The 20,561-nt window shown below is 45.5% G+C and overlaps 1 protein-coding gene and 1 pseudogene across 1 annotated transcript in view; one reads left to right on the top strand and one right to left on the bottom strand.

Moving 5' to 3' along the window:
- The window catches only part of slc5a12 (solute carrier family 5 member 12), a 43,942-nt gene that overhangs the window by 2,464 nt on the left and 20,917 nt on the right, over window positions 1–20,561 (top strand). The gene's annotated exons all lie outside the window — the stretch shown is intronic.
- On the bottom strand, window positions 12,993–19,948 carry LOC118228325 (annotated as a pseudogene).

Raw genomic sequence — 20,561 nt, 5'->3', positions numbered from 1 at the left:
GTATCGATAGCTAAGGACGTTGACTTATATCCAATAATAATTTTTGCCAGCTAGCTAGCCAAGTTAAGATAAAACCACAACTATAATGTCCTTTTGAAAGCAAACTAGCTAGCTAACATTATCGATAACATTACATTATGAAAGCAAACTACATAGGCTAACTAGCGAACATTAGCTAGCTATAAATGAATATAACCAACCAGATAGTCTAATAGTCCTTAAAAGGTACTCTAAAAAGTGAACCTAACGTTAGTCAAATATAATAACTATTGGACACAAATTATCCATGGGTCCCCAAATATGATTTAGAATGAGCATCACAGCAATTTGACTGACAGTAGGGAGGGCAAAGCGGAGCTTTAGAATGTCCCCAGCAGTGTGCGCGTGAGCTCGACAATACATTTCTCACAGAAAAGGTAGTTTGTCGCCTTTTTTAAAGTTTATTACAGTGGTGATAGAAGTGAAAATAATTAAGTGGTGTTGTGCTGTTAGCCTTAACTGATCGCCGTACAAGGTTAATGTGAAGTAGCTAGCACAATCGGACAGCACTAACCCATAAAAATGTATTTTGAACGATACTCGCTCAATCGAACGGTATATCTTAAAAACATTCGATTATAGTCAGCGGCACCAAAATTTTCTTTCACACCTCAATAAACGGCAAAAGTCCCAGTAGAAGATTGAATTAACCCTTTTAAAGTTATATATTTTCTGAAACGTTATCGATTCCGCTTGGCCACAGTGAGTGAAACTAGGCTATCTGAGCATATAGTTTCTATGTAAACTACGTCAGAAGGATTCAGCCTTGTTGTTTGCTACCTAAACTTCACAGCACACTTGTAGCAGGACGGTGTGTCTGGTCAGATTTCTTTACGGGGCGTGAAAAGGGAGTGGTTACTGTACTTGTGACGCAAGTCGATAACATTCTCAACCGGCTGAAAATCGGACGATAAATTTAAAAATAAAGAACGGACATATTTAATACTTTACTCATCGTGTTTCTTCAATGCCTCTTGTGCAAATAGCACATAAAACCGAGAAAGTGTGAAAACCACTGTTACTCCTTTAATGTTAAAAAAAATCTGATTTGTTATCTGAGTTTGTAACATTGATAAAGATGCTCTGTACGCAATTGTTGAGTCTTAATTATAATATGGCATTGGTTACACAGTATTTTTTAGAAAGGCATGAAACTACCAAAATATCGGTGTTGGCATTGGTCGTTGTTTCCCCCCAAACAATCGAAAATTGGCATTGGCCAGAAAATTTCATATCGGTGCATCCCTATAAATTAGCATAAAAAATGAAGACTTTTTTGAGCAAACGTAACTCAATTTAAATACGCAACACCTGACACAACACCCCTCATTCTGACGGTCATTTTGAGACATGCATGCTTTTTTTATACTTTCACGGCTGTAGGATTTATTCAATTTGAATGAGACCTCAGAATTTTGATGATGAATTACTTAACATGGAGAGACACAATGACAATTTATAAATTAGGCTAGCTTCTCAAGGTTTGAATAATTCCATCTGTCTGAAGTTCCAAAAGAACATGATCGCTAACAATATGAGGCTGTTACGTCTTTGTCTAGTGCAGCAGTAACCGGCACATACAGTCAGGCAGCAGATACCTAGCAGCCAGTCAGTCATACACTGAATTTGAAGTGGCAAGCAGTCAATTAACAGCAATGCTCCAGTAGACTAAAGCAAGCAAGGGAAAGACCATGTAGCTTGCCAGTTTAGTTAACTTTAGCTAGGTATTATATTGTCCTTGCTATCTTTTAGCTAAAGTTAGATTATTACAGCTAGGGTGACCAATGTGATCTTTTTATCTCCTGTATCTCCGTAGCAACTCTCATGTCTAGCTAGCTAGCTAACAGTCTAACTAATTAGATATGGCCAGCTAGCATGGACATAAAAGTATGAATTAGGCTCTTTGCGATAAGGTTTGAATCTTAAGCAATCTGCCCAGTGTTGAGTAAATGTTGTTTGAAGTACAGTAGACATATACAGAGCTGTAGCAATTGTCAAAGGTCTGTGCTGATACACCTTGATGGAGAGCTGGCTGATGTTAGCGTTAGGGCTGATGAATTTACTTTCCTGTCTTTCGGCAAATACAGACAATTCACTTATATCATGACTGCCTACATGAGGCCTTCCATCCCATCGCCGTGTGCAGACAATATCACATAGTGTTAGCACTGAATAACTTAGCATGGTGAATACAGCACTGTGACAAAATAACCACATTAGAATTGCTTTGATATAGGGAAATGATGGAGGAAGTCTCGTCGGAGGAGACTCAAATTCTCAAATTGCTCACAGCAGCACAAGTAAATAATCTAATCAACTTCAGGCATTTACAAGGTGTAGCATAGGAGCGGCTACAAAGGTAATTAAATAAAATGATACCACTCACTTTATTGTGATATAACCGGGCAACTTTGTGGTGGCTGGGGCCTGATTGCAATAACATGCACAGACTGGCCTAATCATTCTCAGTTAGAAAACCAAGGGCACAGACATCGAATTCCAGCTTCCTGGCAAGGTCTGACTTGGCAATCAATAAACTAAAGGACACTCAGGCATTGCTATCCTGATGTGGTGTGTGTAGGCCTACTAGTTGGCAAGCTACGAGCAGAAGTGGTGTTGCTGGTTGAAGTGTTAGCAGGCTGCAGCAGCAACTTTAAAAATGTAATTAAAAACAGATGATGCAAGGTTGCATTACCTTCTGCAGAACTGCAGAGTCAAACCTCTCTCCTCTTCTTCAATTTACGCTTTACACTTAGATGATACTGATCCATCGTGTCCAGCAAGAAAGAAGGTTAATATTACCAAATCAAACTGTGTAGCAATCTAGAAATTCAACTTGGGAAATTAAAAACGCCTGCCGCCTTCCACGATTTTATGCTACCACAAGGGGAAACATAATGCAAAGCCAAATCACTGTCAGGTGACAGTGATGCTAACACTTTCATTGGAGTGGTACTTGAATCACCAACCTCACCGATCCATGACTTTGCTCATTGGGCCATGCTGCTGTTGCCATCCATGCTTGAATTTATGCCTTTCAGAAAAGTTTGTTAAAGAGGGGTACCTGTTGGATAATTAAGCACTGCATTCCGGTTCTGGCATCTTATGCTTGTCAAGTTTACCTGAGGCGGAAGCCTGCAATTGCTTTGTAAAGCTAAATGACACCAATTGTTGTTCATCAGTCGTTGCTGGTAGTTAGCCTAAGACTCGGACATTTTAACTCATTGCCTTCTCACGCAACAAGTAGGATAGGCTTATACAAACTAATATAAAGGAAAGGGCATTATATTTAAGTAGCATTTGGTTAAACATGCCAACTAAGCGCTGTGTTATCTTGGCATTTTTTAAAAATTAGTTTTATGGGCAAAAATGTGAGCATTCAATGGCTATCTTGGTTTATCGATGCTTCTCAGTTTTGCTGAGTTTTATATGATTGGAATTGCTCTAAAGGCCTGCCATATTTTGCATCACATATATACATATTTTACATCCTACTCGTCCCACCTCCATTAAGCCATTAGCTACTGTAATTCAACACTTCTTTGCTGACGGGAGGTTTTTGCGATTTTGCCCGCTCAGGAGTAAACATAACTGTCGCTAGATTGTTCACTCCATTTTTATCAGCTGGTTTATGTGATTCTTTTAGGGCAAATGGTTTCTGAAGTTTGGCTGTTCATGTCTTTTACATGCTATTCATGCCTTTTACATGCAGTCTAATGCTCTGTTCAAATTAACTAAGTCCTATATGCTCACAAGCTCATGTAGCCTATTAAGGTTTCCTGCAATTTTCATAGATTCATATTGCATATTTGGTGGATTGCTGGGATAATTTTTCATGACAAGCTAATGTCACTTTATGGAGCATACATATCTGGTGGATTGCTGGGTTAATCGATTATTTCTAATGGCAAAGTATTCATGACCAAGCATCCAATGGAAATCAAATTATAACAGCAAAGTCAACATTAACAGCTCACATCTAAGTAGAGCTATATGGCCATATGGCCCCAGCGCAACCTGGCTTCACATGAAGGAGGTTTACATAAAATTGGAATAACAGGGTCGATTCAAATACAATATCACTGTATTTTTATGCATTGTGTCTGAGATGAGGTTACGAAGGACTTGTTATAATTGTGGGGGTTTCCAAAGTATACGATCGATATTCATTTAAGGAACACAGGGTCAGGGTAAAGCCACACATCCTCCGAAGAGATTGCCTGGCATCGTTCCTACCTCCCACAATTGCCATACTTGTGGGCATGTTTTCTAATTTTAGAGCTGTGTTCCATAAATGTATATCAAATGTATATTTAGTAAATCCCCACACAGCAATAATGAACAAGTCCTCCTTATTAGGAATGGGAAAATCATATCTAGATCCCGAGATAGTTTACGTCGGATCTTTAAACGGATTGGTTATCGCACCATGTTCCCATCCTTCCAGTCGCTTTGCCGGCTTGTCTCGCATTGCTAGCCATCCCATTCCTTTTCGGATGTAAAAAATCGGCTCCCATTGAAATGGAGGCAATAATGAGGTCGCTTCTCGATGGAGGTTGAGCGGCTTCACCCTCGGTCTCAATCCCAATTAGCATCTTTTTAAAATTGTGAAGTGGGCAGAGACCCGCGAAAAGCTGGTGTCTCGGTACACTTTTTAAGTTTTTTCTAGTGAACAGTAATGTTTATTTTATTTTGGTTTTCGTTTTTGTTCCCACAAAAAGGCCTGTCATTTCTGGTTTTAGTTTTTGTTTCCATTTTGTTTCTGTTTTCAAACCCTGTTCCATAGATGAAATAAGAGAATCTCAGGTACTTTTTAAAGCATTAATTGGGGAATAAATGAGAGGCCGTTTAGGGCATACATCATGCTTCCTCTCACAAACACCATCATACTCTCTCACATACACCACTATACTCTCTCACATACACCATCATACTCTCTCACACACACCATCATACTCTCACATACACCACTATACTCTCTCACATACACCATCATACTCTCTCACACACACCATTATACTCTCTCACATACACCACTATACTCTCTCACATACACCACTATACTCTCTCACATACACCACTATACTCTCTCACATACACCATCATACTCTCTCACACACACCATTATACTCTCTCACATACACCATTATACTCTCTCACATACACCACTATACTCTCTCACATACACCACTATACTCTCTCACATACACCATCATACTCTCTCACACACACCATTATACTCTCTCACATACACCATTATACTCTCTCACATACACCACTATACTCTCTCACATACACCATCATACTCTCTCACACACACCATTATACTCTCTCACATACACCACTATACTCTCTCACATACACCACTATACTCTCTCACATACACCATCATACTCTCTCACACACACCATTATACTCTCTCACATACACCATTATACTCTCTCACATACACCACTATACTCTCTCACATACACCATCATACTCTCTCACACACACCATTATACTCTCTCACATACACCACTATACTCTCTCACATACACCACTATACTCTCTCACACACACCACTATACTCTCTCACATACACCACTATACTCTCTCACATACACCATCATACTCTCACACAAACACCCTTACACTCTCTCACAAACACCATCATACTCTCTCACATACACCACTATACTCTCTCACATACACCATCATACTCTCTCACACACACCATTATACTCTCTCACATACACCACTATACTCTCTCACATACACCATCATACTCTCACACAAACACCATTATACTCTCTCACATACACCACTATACTATCTCACATACACCACTATACTCTCTCACATACACCACTATACTCTCTCACACACACCACTATACTCTCTCACATACACCATCATACTCTCTCACACACACCATTATACTCTCTCACATACACCACTATACTCTCTCACATACACCACTATACTCTCTCACACACACCACTATACTCTCTCACATACACCACTATACTCTCTCACATACACCATCATACTCTCACACAAACACCCTTACACTCTCTCACAAACACCATCATACTCTCTCACATACACCACTATACTCTCTCACATACACCATCATACTCTCTCACACACACCATTATACTCTCTCACATACACCACTATACTCTCTCACATACACCATCATACTCTCACACAAACACCATTATACTCTCTCACATACACCACTATACTATCTCACATACACCATCATACTCTCTCACACACACCATTATACTCTCTCACATACACCATTATACTCTCTCACATACACCATTATACTCTCTTACACACATCATTATTAACACTCTCTCAGAACACACCACCATATAGAATAGTAGTGTCTGAGAGAGAATGATTATATGTGTGAGAGACTATAGTAGTATGTTTGAGAGAGTATGACTGCCAGTATGCGAGAGAATAGTAGTATGTGTGAGAGAGTTTTGATAGTCTGTGTGTGAGAGAATACTAGTATGTGTGAGAGAGTTTGATCCTTCCTTTCCGATTGTAATAAGAAACTGGATCATCCCTCGGAGCAATAACGGAAATGTGGCTGCCGTCGATGGAACCTGCACACATAGGATAACCTCGCTCTGCAAATTGTTGTATGCTACATGTGTGAAAGGGCAACTCTGGACAATGTCCGGAGTTCATATGAGAAAACGGCAGTGTGTCTGTATGATTGTCTGTGTGTGAGAGAATACTAGTATGTGTGAGAGAGTTTGATTGTATGTGTGAGAGAGAATAGTAGTGTGTGAGAGAGTTACAGCTACTGGTCTAGCTGCTGATAATCCGGCGCTGGTACGCGAGACCAGTGGTGGTCATAAGCGGCTTGTCAAAATTAAATATTTACATATCTGTTTATGCCATTAAAACTAAAACGCTAGCTTCAATTCACTAGTTTCAGTAGCACATTAAACACCTATTTAAAGATGTGAATGATCCAGCAATATAAACTCCTATCTGCTATACATACGCTCTCTACGTTACCATCTGCAAGCTCTGGCATAAATGGTAGCATCCCGACCTATTGATCCAGCGATCCGTGTTCGGATCCCACAGCGGTATAATTTGATATTTATTTATTTTTTTTTTTGCTTTTTGGAGTGGGACAGTGCCTATTATTCAACATTGCAGTAAACAAACCAGTAATAGCCATTTTGTCATTGGGTATGGTTTCATATTTGTGTTTGATTTATCCTATTATTACTGCTATAAATTTGGGATAAAGGCGGTTATTACTGCTGTTTCGACAGGTCTCTGTAATCAGCTCGGCTGTAGCATGGTAGTGAACTGTAATACGAATAATCAAGTAAAACAATTAGTTTAAAAAAATGTGCTGGAATGAAACGGGAATATTGTAACAGAGATGCTTTTAGCACTGTTTCACAGCAGGTAAAACCAGAAGTGGTATGCTAGAGGTGCTTTAAGCCTTTAAACCTGTGATTTTACAGGTGTTTCAATGTAACAGTTTTTTTATAGAAGCCATTAATCATATTCCCAGGGAGAATCCAAGGCCCACTCATTTTTGGCTTATTTTCATAAATGCGATCATACTCTCTCACACACCATCATAGAGAATGGTAGTAGGCTTAGCTTGATTGAAAATCGGAAGGTAGTTTGAAACGGAAGGCAGTTTAAATTATTGGTCCCTGATTGGCCAACAGCTTTTTCACAGGCAGGGCCCGCCCTCTCTCAGTGGCACATCCAGCATTCTAATAGTCAGGGAGCCTCTAAATCAAGCTAGTTTTAATAACACAGCTAGTTTAACAACACTTTAAATTCAAAATGTTTTGTTAGAAGATACCAAGGCCATCATTATTTTTCCTATTTTTTGCTTTATTTTTCAAGTTCAGTTTTTGTTTCCAGAGGTGAATGGCAATGAGGATGACATAATTATTTTTTTTAGCAATACAATTCGATGTGTTCAGGACATGCAATTGAAATATGAATGCATGGGACCAGACAGCATGGCTTTGGAAAGGTTATACAGGGAGCTTCATGATCATACATGGATGATATCTGCCTTTATTTCCATTAGTCAGCAATTTAATGAGGGACCTCGTAGAGAGTGTGAAAGTGCATTGGACGCAGTGTATATATGTTTTCGCTCCATATTAGATAACTATAAAGCTCAAGATTAGTTGAAGTAACTAATAGGGCTATGCCTAATTCTTTTGTTCCTCCATTAGAACTGGTCATCCTGGCCGCCCTCGGTACAACATCTTATCCAAACAAATAACTCACTGTATGTCACTTGGAATGATTTGGCAAAGAATAGCCCTATGCTTTGGGATCAGCAGACGGACACTGTACAGGCACAGGGAACAACTTGAAATCTTACCACTAACATATACAGAAATTACGATTTTATTCTCGTAATATTACGACCTTATTCTCGAAATCTCAGATTTTTTTTTCCCCTCAATGTGGCCCTAATACCCGATCACACTTTACCGTTATTTCTCATTATTTCACAACTGTCGCATATGACGTACCCAGCACTTGACTCGTCATGGTTATAGTCATAGTGAAATACTCGTCAAGTATTTCACAAAATCGCTCCCACACTCAGAATGTTAATTTTTATGACTCGGCCCGCCCGATCAGCGGATTAACCGCGGTGCCTGCAGATATAACTGCGATCCGCGCATCACTAATACACACATTCCTTTTTTTTTCCCCACCCGCATTCAGCGAAGAAGAATATCACGGTCAGAGCCAATAAGAGGCAGAGTGGGGGCGGGTCTTCGCAGAATGCGGGTGGGAAAAAAATAACGCTACACACATACACACACAGAGACAGACCTGCTAAACGTCAGGCGCACCGGTGCGACCAATGAAAATGTTTAGTCGCACTTGACAGATTTTTGGTCGCATGTGAAACCAAAATGGTCGCACTCTGGGGCCTTGTACCTGATATCCCATCCCAGCTCACCGGTTTTAATCTTTTATTCCCAGATGAAAAATATTACACAAGCACCCATAAACATTTGAATGTTATAAATATATCAATAACCTGGCTAAATGCTGAAATGTGTTTTCATATGTTATCCAGTTCGATTAACAAACATCCTAGCGCAGTGTTGTTCGCTAGCAAGTGAATCCGTTTAGACTACGGTTTCAAGATTTTCATATGTCATTAGACTATTTGGAGTCAAAAGTAACATTTGTTTTACTTCTACGATATTTTAACATATGTATTTTTGTGTACATAGACGAATGATGGTTTTATATTTTGAATTTGTTTCAGCCCCCGGCTAATGCAAAGCAAGCTGAACCCAGTCAGTTTCACTAGCATCCATTCCTTGCCGTAGTAGGCATTACTTGCATGTTCGCTAACGAATGAGTCATGTAATGGTTTTAAGATTTAGTTTAATCATATATACCAATTATCCCCTCAGCTGATCACTCTCACCTGTTCTGGCCGCATTCTCATGCACTGGTTAATCACTCATTTCATTCACCTGTTCACCTTTTCACACTGTGTTCAATTATCTCTCATTTCACTCACCTGGTTCACATGGTATATATTCTGTTTCCCTGCTCTTCCGTGCCAGATTGTGCCTCTGTTTACAGTGCCTTTCCAGCGTTTTCTCTTGTTAGTTTGTCTCGTTCTTGATCTTGCCTGTTTTCCCGACCACCGATTTTTGCCTGCCGTCTTTGCTTTGCTGATTTCCTGTTTTGACCTTCGCCTGTTTCTCGACTTTGATTTTGCCATCTGTTTTTGAACTTTTGCCCCGGTGAATTTTCTGGTTTTGATCTTATGCACGAACTGACTACGAGACTGCCTGCTGTATTGTGTACCTTTGCATTAAACATCTCCTACGGGAGTTTCGCCACATTGCTGTCTGAGACTGCATTTGGGTCCACCCAACGTCGACTCGTGACAGAACAATCTGGCCAGTATGGACCCAGTGGAACCAGAGCACCTGCGCAACGCCCTCGCCAACCAAGGTGCACTCGTGGGACAGCACGAGCAAGCCCTTCAGGAAATCCGGGATTCGCTGACAGCGCTCACCAGTCAGATGCGGCAGCTGACCACCCGCCTCCCGGCCCCCGAAGCCCCGACGACTCCTCCCGACCCGGTCCAGTTCTACACCCACGCAGCCCTCCTGCACAGGGAACCGCACATTCCTGCTCCTGAGCGCTACGCTGGAGGATTGGGGAAGTGCAAGGCGTTTCTAATGCAGTGTTCGTTCATCTTCGACCAGCAACCCACCACTTACAACAACGATGGGGAAAATATTTCTTGCATCGTGGGGCTGCTGAAAGGAACTGCACTCGACTGGGCCACAGCAGTTTGGGAGAGCCAACCTCCTACAAGCTTCAACTACTCTAGTTTTGTTGCGGAAATGCGAAAAGTTTTTGATCACCCTGTTTGCGGGAGAGACTGTAATCAACGCCTGCTGTCTATGCACCAGGGCACGCGCAGTGTGGCGAAATTTTCAGTGGAGTTCCGGACCATCACTGCGGAATCAGGATGGAATGATACTGCACTCCAGGGGGTCCCTTTGGGCTAACTAACGCTCTGGAAGTCTTCCAAGCCCTCGTCAATGACGTCCTCCGAGACCTGCTGAATCACTCCATGTTTGTATACCTGGATGACATCCTAACCTTCTCCCGCAATACGGAAGAACATGTGCAGCATGTCAGACAAGTGCTTCAGAGACTACTCGAAAATAAGCTGTTCGTCAAGGCAGAGAAGTGCGATTTTCATGTCGATTCCGCCTGCTTCCTGGGCTATATCATTGAGAGGGGCCAAATAAGGGAAGACCCGGAGAAGATTAAAGCTGTGGCTGACTGGCCTGTTCCCACTTCCGTGAAGCAGCTACAGCGATTCCTGGGATTCGCTCATTTCTACCGGCGCTACATCTGCGATTACAGCCGAGTTGCTGCGCCCCTCACCCAGCTCACATCCCCAGCTAGCCCTTTTACCTGGACCCCGGAGGCAGAAACCGCTTTTACTGACCTGAAGAAGCGATTCACCTCAGCCCCTGTTCTCATCCATCCTGACCCGACCAGCCAGTTCATCATCGAAGTAGATGCGTCTGATACAGGTGTGGGAGCTGTCCTGTCCCAACGCTCTGCCACGGACCAAAAACTTCACCCCTGTGCATTCTTCTCCCGTCGGTTGTCACCTGCGGAGAGAAATTATGACATTGGCAACAGGGAGCTGCTCGCCATCAAACTCACCCTGGAAGAGTGGAGACACTGGCTCGAGGGCGCTGAACACTCCTTTGTAGTTTGGACCGACCACAAGAACTTAGCCTACATTCAGTCCGCCAAATGACTCAACTCCCGTCAAGCCCGTTCTTCAACTTCACCCTCACCTACCGGCCAGGGTCCCGTAATGTCAAGCCAGATGCCCTCTCCCGGCAATTTGTCTCCGACTCCACTTCCGCCAGCCCTGATAGCATCCTCTCCTCAACCTGTTTAGTAGCTGCAGTTACCTGGGAGATAGAATCCCTCCTGAAGGATGCCCAAAAGATGCAGCCTAGCCCCAGGAGAAGACCCAATAAACTCCTCTTTGTACCTTCTGCTGTCCACTCCCAGGTCCTGCAGTGGGCTCACAAGTCCCGTTTCGCCTGCCACCCAGGGATTCGTCACACTCTATCCCTCCTAAGACAGAATTTCTGGTGGTCCTCCATGAACGCTGCCACTCGGGAATTTGTGCTCGCGTGCTCCACTTGTGCGCGCAGCAAATCCTCTCACCAGCCACCTACCGGTCTCCTTCGTCCCCTTCCTGTCCCGAGCCGACCCTGGAGTCATATTGGTCTGGACTTTGTGACTGGACTCCCACCTTCCATGGGTAACACTGTTATACTCACAATTGTGGATACTCACCATCGTGCCTCTAAATAAGTTACCCACCTCCTCTGAAACTGCTGAATTACTGGTTCATCATGTGGTTTGACTGCATGGGATCCCCACTGACATGGTGTCTGACCGTGGCCCCCAATTCACTTCCCAAGTGTGAAAAGCCGTCTGCCAAGCTCTCGGGGCATCGGTGAGTTTTTCCTCGGGATACCACCCGCAGACCAATGGGCAGGCCGAGAGGGCTAATCAAGACCTTGGGGTTGCGCTCCGCTGCGTCACCACTCATAATCCTACTTCCTGGAGCAAACACCTGGACTGGGTGGAATACACGCACAACTCCCTGACGAGCGCCGCCACTGGCATGTCCCCCTTCAAAAGCTTGTTCGGCTATCAGCCTCCCCTGTTCCTGGCTCAAGAAAAGAGATTGCCGTACCTTCAGTCCAAGCTCATCTGTGCCATTGCCACACGGTGTGGTGGAATGCCCACGCCGCCCTGCTCCGCTCCATCGACCGCAACCAGCGCATCGCTGATCGCCATCGCACTCCAGCACCAGATTACCAGTCAGGACAAAAGGTTTGGTTATCATCCAAAGACATTCCATTACAACACAAATCTAAGAAACTTTAACCTCGCTTCATCGGACCAGGTGGTCGGCATATCAGAGGCAGCGTTCTTCGTTCAGCACCCCAGACACCCAAGATAAGTTCACCAACAAATTCGGTAATTTGCAGAATTTCTTATTTATTATTATTATTCGTAATAGTATTAGTAGTACAGTTATTAGTAGTATTAGTATAGTTATAATAATAATTAAATAATAATAATTATTATTAGTTAAAATGTATTTTTCTCTTAACCCTCCTGTTATGTTGCGGGTCAAATTGACCCTTTTTAAAGTTTGAAAATCTAGGAAAAATACTTAAAATTATTTTTTCAGTATGAAACTTCTTCTACTGGCCTTAATTAGTGTAATCAACATTTTAAATGAAAATGGTTCATTTCATGTATTTGCAAACCCCCCCTGTATGGGGATTGACCCGGGAACATTTTTGCTGTACCTAAAAAATGAACAGAACAGGAGGGTTAAATGCATTTTCTTTAGACCTACTTAGACGATAGCTATGAGATGGCAATAGACTACCTCAGAAAGCTTTAATTACGGTTTTTCAGTCAATTGGTAAAATTATTCATTATCTCACCTTGGTCGATTGAGGGAAATGCACCATTTGTCTCATGCCGATTGTCACGGTTGTGGAGGGTGGGACGCAATTGCGGACCGAGGGGATCTAAAAGTTAACCCTGAGGGATAACCACCAAATCGCTGAGCGATAGAAAGGGAAGGGGAAAAACCAAATAATAAAGAGCGAAGTAATCGCTCTCTCCACTCACTGAAACTTCTGTCAGCGGGCTCAGAAAACAAAAAGAAATTAAACACCGCCGCAGCGTAGCTGCCCAAAAAGAAAACCCCCACTAGAAAAACAGAGTGGGGTCACTTACAAAAGAAAAAGGATATTCGCAGCCCGGCGGGTAGAAAACAAAAAGAAAACTAAAGAGACGAGGACAAAATGTCCTCCACAGCGCAGAGAGATAACCAACTCGAGAAGAAACTAAACGATGATCAAATCAGGCAGATAGGATCAACACGGTAACTTCTGCCGATTCTCACACCCCTACACACTAAGAGTCTGACAAACAATGAGTCTGCGCTGAACCCCAGAAATCAGGGGCTACATATAGGCCTCCTACACCTGACCCTCATCAGGGACAATTAGCTCAGACAAATACCTGTGAGGTGCTATCACCTCACCATAGTACTCATACACCTGCCCCTCGTCAGGGTCAATTAACTCGCAGAAATCAGAGAGAGAGGTGCCACCACCTCACAGGACCCCCTCCCCTAAGGGACGGCACCCGACGTTCCTGCTGAGCCCGCGGGGAGGCGCCGACGGAACTCCTGGATAAGCTCTGGGTCCAAGATGTCCCTAGCTGGGACCCAGGTGCGTTCCTCCGGCCCGTATCCCTCCCAGTCCACAAGGTACTGCACCCCACGTCCCACGCGACGACTGTTCAGGATGCGCCGAACAGTGTAGACCGGTTGACCGCCGACCAACCTAGGGGGTGGCGGAGGCCTGTCAGCTGGTGCCAGCGTGCTGGAGAGGACTGGTTTGAGGCGCGAGACATGGAACGTGGGGTGAATCCTCATGGACCGGGGAAGCAGGAGACGGACCGTGACCGGATTAATTCTCCGAATAATCTTGAAGGGACCGATGTAGCGCGGCGCTAATTTGCGGGACTCAACCCGCAAGGGGAGGTCACGCGTGGAGAGCCACACCCTCTGGCCGACCCGATAGGACGGAGCCGGACATCGACGTTGATCAGCATAACGCTTCTGTCGCGCTGTCGCACGCTGAAGAGATGCCCAAACCCGCCTCCAGGTGGCGCGACACCGCTGGATGAAACGTGCGGCCGAGGGCACCTCCGTATCTTTCTCCTGTTCTGGGAACAATGGCAGCTGATATCCGTACTGGCACTCAAAAGGAGAGAGACCGGTCGAAGCGTTCAGCAGGGTGTTGTACGCGTACTCTGCCCAGATAAGTTGACTGCTCCAGGTAGTCGGGTTTGAAGAGACCAAACACCGAAGCGTTCTCTCCAGCGTCTGATTGGTGCGCTCAGTCTGACCGTTGGTCTCAGGATGGAACCCTGACGACAGACTGGCCGAAGAGTCCACTAGAGAGCAAAATGCCTTCCAGAAGCGAGAAGAGAACTGTGGACCACGGTCAGACACGATGTCTTGGGGTAGACCGTGGAGGCGAAAGACATGCTGGACAATAAGCTGGGCGGTCTCTCGGGCCGAGGGAAGCTTAGGGAGGGGAACGAAGTGAGCCGCTTTTGAGAATCGATCCACTATAACCATGATGGCGGTGGAACCATCTGACAGGGGTAACCCGGTGATAAAGTCCAGGGCTACATGTGACCAGGGGCGATGAGGGATAGGCAGAGGCCGGAGGAGACCTGCAGGGGGACGTTGCGATGTCTTGTTCCGGGCACAAACAGTGCAAGCGGCCACAAACTCCCGCACGTCCCCCTCCATCCGGGGCCACCAGAACCTCCTCTTAAGAAAGTCCAGAGTGCGGTGGACCCCCGGATGGTTTGTAAGGCGGGACGAGTGACCCCACTGAAGAACCTGCGAGCGCACTCTATTAGGGACGAACCAACGGCCTGGAGGCCCCCCTCCCGGGTCAGGCTCCTGCTGCTGGGCCTCCCGAACCACTGCCTCGACCCCCCAGGTAAGTGGGGCGAGGATGCGGGTGACTGGTATAATGGGCTCCAGAGATCTGTCCCTGTCCGAACGGTCAAACTGACGGGAAAGTGTGTCTGGCTTCAGATTCTTCGAACCTGGACGGTAGGATAGGTTGAAGTTGAACCTATTGAAAAAGAGGGCCCACCGAGCTTGGCGAGGGTTCAGGCGTTTGGCCTCCTGGATGTAAGTCAGATTTTTGTGGTCCGTCCAGACCACAAATGGATGCTCAGCACCCTCCAGCCAGTGGCGCCACTCTTCCAAGGCCAACTTCACCGCCAGGAGCTCCTTGTTACCAACGTCATAATTCTTCTCGGCGGGCAGGAGACGCCGTGAGAAGAACGCGCAGGGGTGAAGTTTCTGGTCCTGGGGACACCGTTGGGATAACACCGCCCCAACCCCTACGTCAGAAGCATCGACCTCGATGACGAAGGGCAGAGAGGGATCCTGGTGAATGAGGACGGGCGCGGTAGTGAACCTCCGTTTCAGCTCCATGAAGGCCTTTTCAGCCTGCGGGGACCAACTGAACCGGGGGGAGGTACCCTTAGTCAAGGCTGAGAGTGGGGCGGCGACAGAGCTGAACCCCCTAATGAAGCGCCGGTAAAAATTTGCGAAGCCCAGAAACCGCTGCACCTGTTTGATGGAGTCAGGCCGAGGCCACTCCAGTACTGCCTTGACCTTGCTGGGGTCCATCTGCACACTGCCCTGTGACACGATGTACCCCAAAAAGCTGACTGTGGAGGCATGGAACACGCATTTCTCTGCCTTGACATAGAGTTTGTGTTCTAACAACCTGTGCAGTACTAATTTGACGTGGGATACATGCGCCTGATAGGTTTTTGAAAAAATCAGGATGTCATCCAGGTACACGTAAACAAATAATTCCAGCATGTCCCTGAGCGCGTCATTTACTAACGCCTGAAATACCGAAGGAGAGTTCGAAAGGCCGAAAGGCATGACCAGATATTCATAGTGCCCCCTAGGGGTGTTGAATGCCGTCTTCCACTCATCCCCCTCACGTATACGTACCAAGTTGTAGGCATTTCTGAGGTCCAACTTGGTAAAGATGGACGCCCCCTGCAGGCGCTCAAACGCCGTGGCCATGAGGGGGAGGGGGTAGCGGTTTTTTACCGTGATTTTATTAAGTCCTCTATAGTCGATGCAGGGTCTAAGTCCCCCGTCTTTCTTCCCCACAAAGAAAAATCCAGCCCCCGCTGGGGACGTAGAGGGCCGAATGAAACCAGCCGCTAGAGCCTCATCAATATAACTCTTCATAGCGGCTGTTTCAGGTATCGACAAAGAAAACAAACGACCCCTAGGGGGTGTAGTGCCCGGGAGAAGATCGATGGCACAATCGTAGGGCCTATGGGGAGGTAGGACGGAGGCCTTCTGTTTACTAAATACTTCCCTAAGTTCAGTATACTCCACAGGGACCCCGATGAGAGCGGGAGAACCCGTAGACCCGAGAGAGATAGTACCAGAAGGGGCAGGGGACTCGAAAGACACAGGAGTCGAGATCCTGTGGGGTTCAGAAGGGAAGGAGCCTCCAGGAGCAGGAGAGACAAGAGGGGCCTCCAAACTAGGACTGGGGAACTCGAGAGGGGAAGACCTCATAGTAGCAGGGAACTTGAGGGACAACGGACTGAGTTGAACCGAGTCTGGTTCAACACAACGAGACGCGCACTTGGGACCCCAACTCAGCACCGACCCCGAACTCCAATTAATATGCGGATTGTGCTTCGAGAGCCATGGGTGTCCCAGGATGAGTGGTAACTCAGGTGAATCAATAATGAAGAACTGCATCTTCTCAAAGTGGGTGTCGATGCGAGTTTTAATGTGGCCCGTGATTTTTTCAACCCTCCCTAAACCCAACGGTCGACCATCCAATGCCGTGATGTTAAGTGGATATGGGAGGGGAGATATAGGCATGCTAAGGTTTTTGGCCAGGGTCACATCAATAAAACAGCCAGCCGCCCCTGAATCTAAAAACGCAGGGAGGTTGTATTTGATATTACTCCATGATAACTCCACTGGTAGAAAGGTGCGGTTATTGGCTGCCGTGGGGGGATTATTCAGACTCGTCAGAGCTTCCCCCTGCTCTGACGAGTCTACTCTTTTCCCTGAATTCCTTTCTTTTTTATTTCCGGACACCTCCGAATGTAATGACCTGCTTTCCCACAAAACAAACAGGACCCACTGCTCATTCGTCTGTCTCTCTCTACTTGAGAGAGCCGCGTGCGCCCTAGTTGCATGGGTTCATCATGGTCCAGGGACATGCTAAATGATTCTGGTGTTCTCTGAGGGATGGTAAACCCCCGCCCCGAAATGGATCGGGAGTGAGTGCTCTCTCTCTCTCTGTTGCGTTCACGGATCCGGTTATCAATCCGAATGGCTAATGAAATCAGTTCCTCGAGTGTGTCAGGAATGTCGCGGGTGGCTAATTCGTCTTTAATTTTTTCTGACAAGGCCTGCATAAAAATTGCCGTCAGGGCTTCCCTGTTCCAACCTGATTCAGCAGCTAAAGTGCGGAATTGAATGGAGAAGTCAGCTACGCTGGTTGAGCCCTGTTGTAACCCAATAAGTCGTTTAGCTGCCTCCTGGCCGCTTATGTCATGGTCAAAAACTCTACTCATTTCAGCCACAAAAAGGGTGGAGTCCAAACAGATAGGAGTTTGCTTCTCCCACACAGCTGTAGCCCATGAGAGAGCCCTATCTGAGAGAAGTGATATTATGTATGCTACCCGGGCTCGTTCTGTGCAAAACATGGAGGGTTGCAATTCAAACACCAAGCTGCATTGGGTGATAAACCCTTTACATTTTCCTGGATGCCCGTCATACCGACCAGGTGTCGGCATTTTGGGTTCACGGTGTGTGATTTGCCCATGGGGCGGGGCTGGAGGTGCTTGTTGGACCGCAACGGGTGGAGCTGGCTTCTGTAAATGGGCCAGTATTTCTTTTAACATGTTGGCATGAGAATTCTGTTGTTCCGTAATGGTATGAAGGATCTGCTCATGGGAGCCTAACATGACTCCCTGTGCGGCGATTGCCTGTCCATGCGCCACTAGTTGGTAATCAAGCGCAGAAGGGTCCGCTGCGTCCGGTTTAGGCAGACTCATTCTGTCACGGTTGTGGAGGGTGGGACGCAATTGCGGACCGAGGGGATCTAAAAGTTAACCCTGAGGGATAACCACCAAATCGCTGAGCGATAGAAAGGGAAGGGGAAAAACCAAATAATAAAGAGCGAAGTAATCGCTCTCTCCACTCACTGAAACTTCTGTCAGCGGGCTCAGAAAACAAAAAGAAATTAAACACCGCCGCAGCGTAGCTGCCCAAAAAGAAAACCCCCACTAGAAAAACAGAGTGGGGTCACTTACAAAAGAAAAAGGATATTCGCAGCCCGGCGGGTAGAAAACAAAAAGAAAACTAAAGAGACGAGGACAAAATGTCCTCCACAGCGCAGAGAGATAACCAACTCGAGAAGAAACTAAACGATGATCAAATCAGGCAGATAGGATCAACACGGTAACTTCTGCCGATTCTCACACCCCTACACACTAAGAGTCTGACAAACAATGAGTCTGCGCTGAACCCCAGAAATCAGGGGCTACATATAGGCCTCCTACACCTGACCCTCATCAGGGACAATTAGCTCAGACAAATACCTGTGAGGTGCTATCACCTCACCATAGTACTCATACACCTGCCCCTCGTCAGGGTCAATTAACTCGCAGAAATCAGAGAGAGAGGTGCCACCACCTCACACCGATGTTCTGCCTATACAGCTCCAGCTTGTTGGTGAAGCTGTGGATGACGGCCTTGGCGTGGACAAGGGTGACTGCCTTTCCCTGCAGTTTGAGGGCCACCTCATTCAATTTGTGAAATATGTCAGCCAAGTAATGGATGTCACATTTGTATGACCTCACTCGTTTGCTGAGAGTAGGGTCGACTCTGTCAAGGAACTCCACGACAGAGTCACACAGATCGCAAAAGCACGCAAGGCAGTTTTCTTTTGAGAGCCAGTGGACCTCGGTGTGGAGAAGCAGACGCACAAAAGTTTTGTCGTTCTTGCAACATAGTTGCCTAAACAGTCTGTCACTCAGGGTGTGGGCTTGAATTTTGTTTATGGCCTTGCCTGTAGCACTCAGCGAATCGTGGAGAGGTGGACTGATGTGTTTTGCAACCAGATTGTGTCGGTGCAGCACACAGTGCACCGTGAGGATGTGCAGGGCCTTCTCCTTCAACAAAGTGGTGAATCCACGGTACCGACTAACCATTGCTGGGGCGCCGTCAGTGGTGCACGCAAGGATCGGGATGTTCTTCTCCTTGAGATATGCATCCAAGGTGTCAAAGATCGTCTAGTCTTTGGTGTCCGTCTCTAAATACTTTGCAAAGAGGAACTCCTCAACCATTTCCCCGGAGGCTACATAGCGGACGTAAGCCATGAGCAACACGTTGTCGTCAGAGGTTGTGGTCTCGTCCAGCTGTATACAAAACAGATTCTGTCTCAGGATGCTGCACAGCTGCTCCTCTGTATCCTGGCCCATTTCATCAATCCTCTTTGCCACAGTATCGTTGCTCAGCTGAATGGACTTGATTATTTGAGTGGGATCACACTCCAGGACAGTGGACATAACCTCCCTTATGGCAGGCAGTACTAATTTCTCCCCCACAGTGAATGGATATCCACATTTAGCTATAAGCAGATCAATGTTGTAAGATGCTATTACAATCCACATTAGTACTTAAAAGCTTATTTACCATCCTTTGATTCTGGTATCATTTAGTTTTCAGTAATTTCAAGTAAACATTATTTGTGTTATATTTATATGGTGAAACCAACCGGGGTCATTTTGACCCCAATATAAAATAATTGAAATAAACCCACAGTCATTCAAACTTCAACACTTTTTAATTTTATTTGTCTTTCAATACAAAAGTAGATAGAGACCTTGTTCTCAGTATGACCCCCTGTCAAAATAAAGGTTGAATAAATGTCATTCAAATTTAGATTTGTACATAATGTAAAATGAAAAGGGCATACTGGCATGTGACTGTCTCCTTCAAAATGACTGACAGAGTGCCCACCCCCCCTGATGGTGTGTTATACATGCCCCCGCCAAGGCGTAACTTGGCGGGATGGCATACCTGCCATCCCAACTTTAAATTAGGACCCATGGCAGACATGAACTCAATAAATAGTTCCATCTATTAAAACTGTATAGGCGAAATTGGGTGCTTTTGACTGGGGTCCCCCCAGGACCCCAATACATTAGTATTTTTAAAAAGCACTAATTAAAACAAAACAATGATATGAAGTCATTAGGAACAAATGGATTGACAAAGTCATGAAAAATTGGAATGATAGAAT

Source organism: Anguilla anguilla, chromosome 5 (genome assembly GCF_013347855.1).
Source record: "Anguilla anguilla isolate fAngAng1 chromosome 5, fAngAng1.pri, whole genome shotgun sequence".
Classification (NCBI taxonomy): domain Eukaryota; kingdom Metazoa; phylum Chordata; class Actinopteri; order Anguilliformes; family Anguillidae; genus Anguilla; species Anguilla anguilla.
This window is presented reverse-complemented; position numbering and strand designations above follow the sequence as displayed.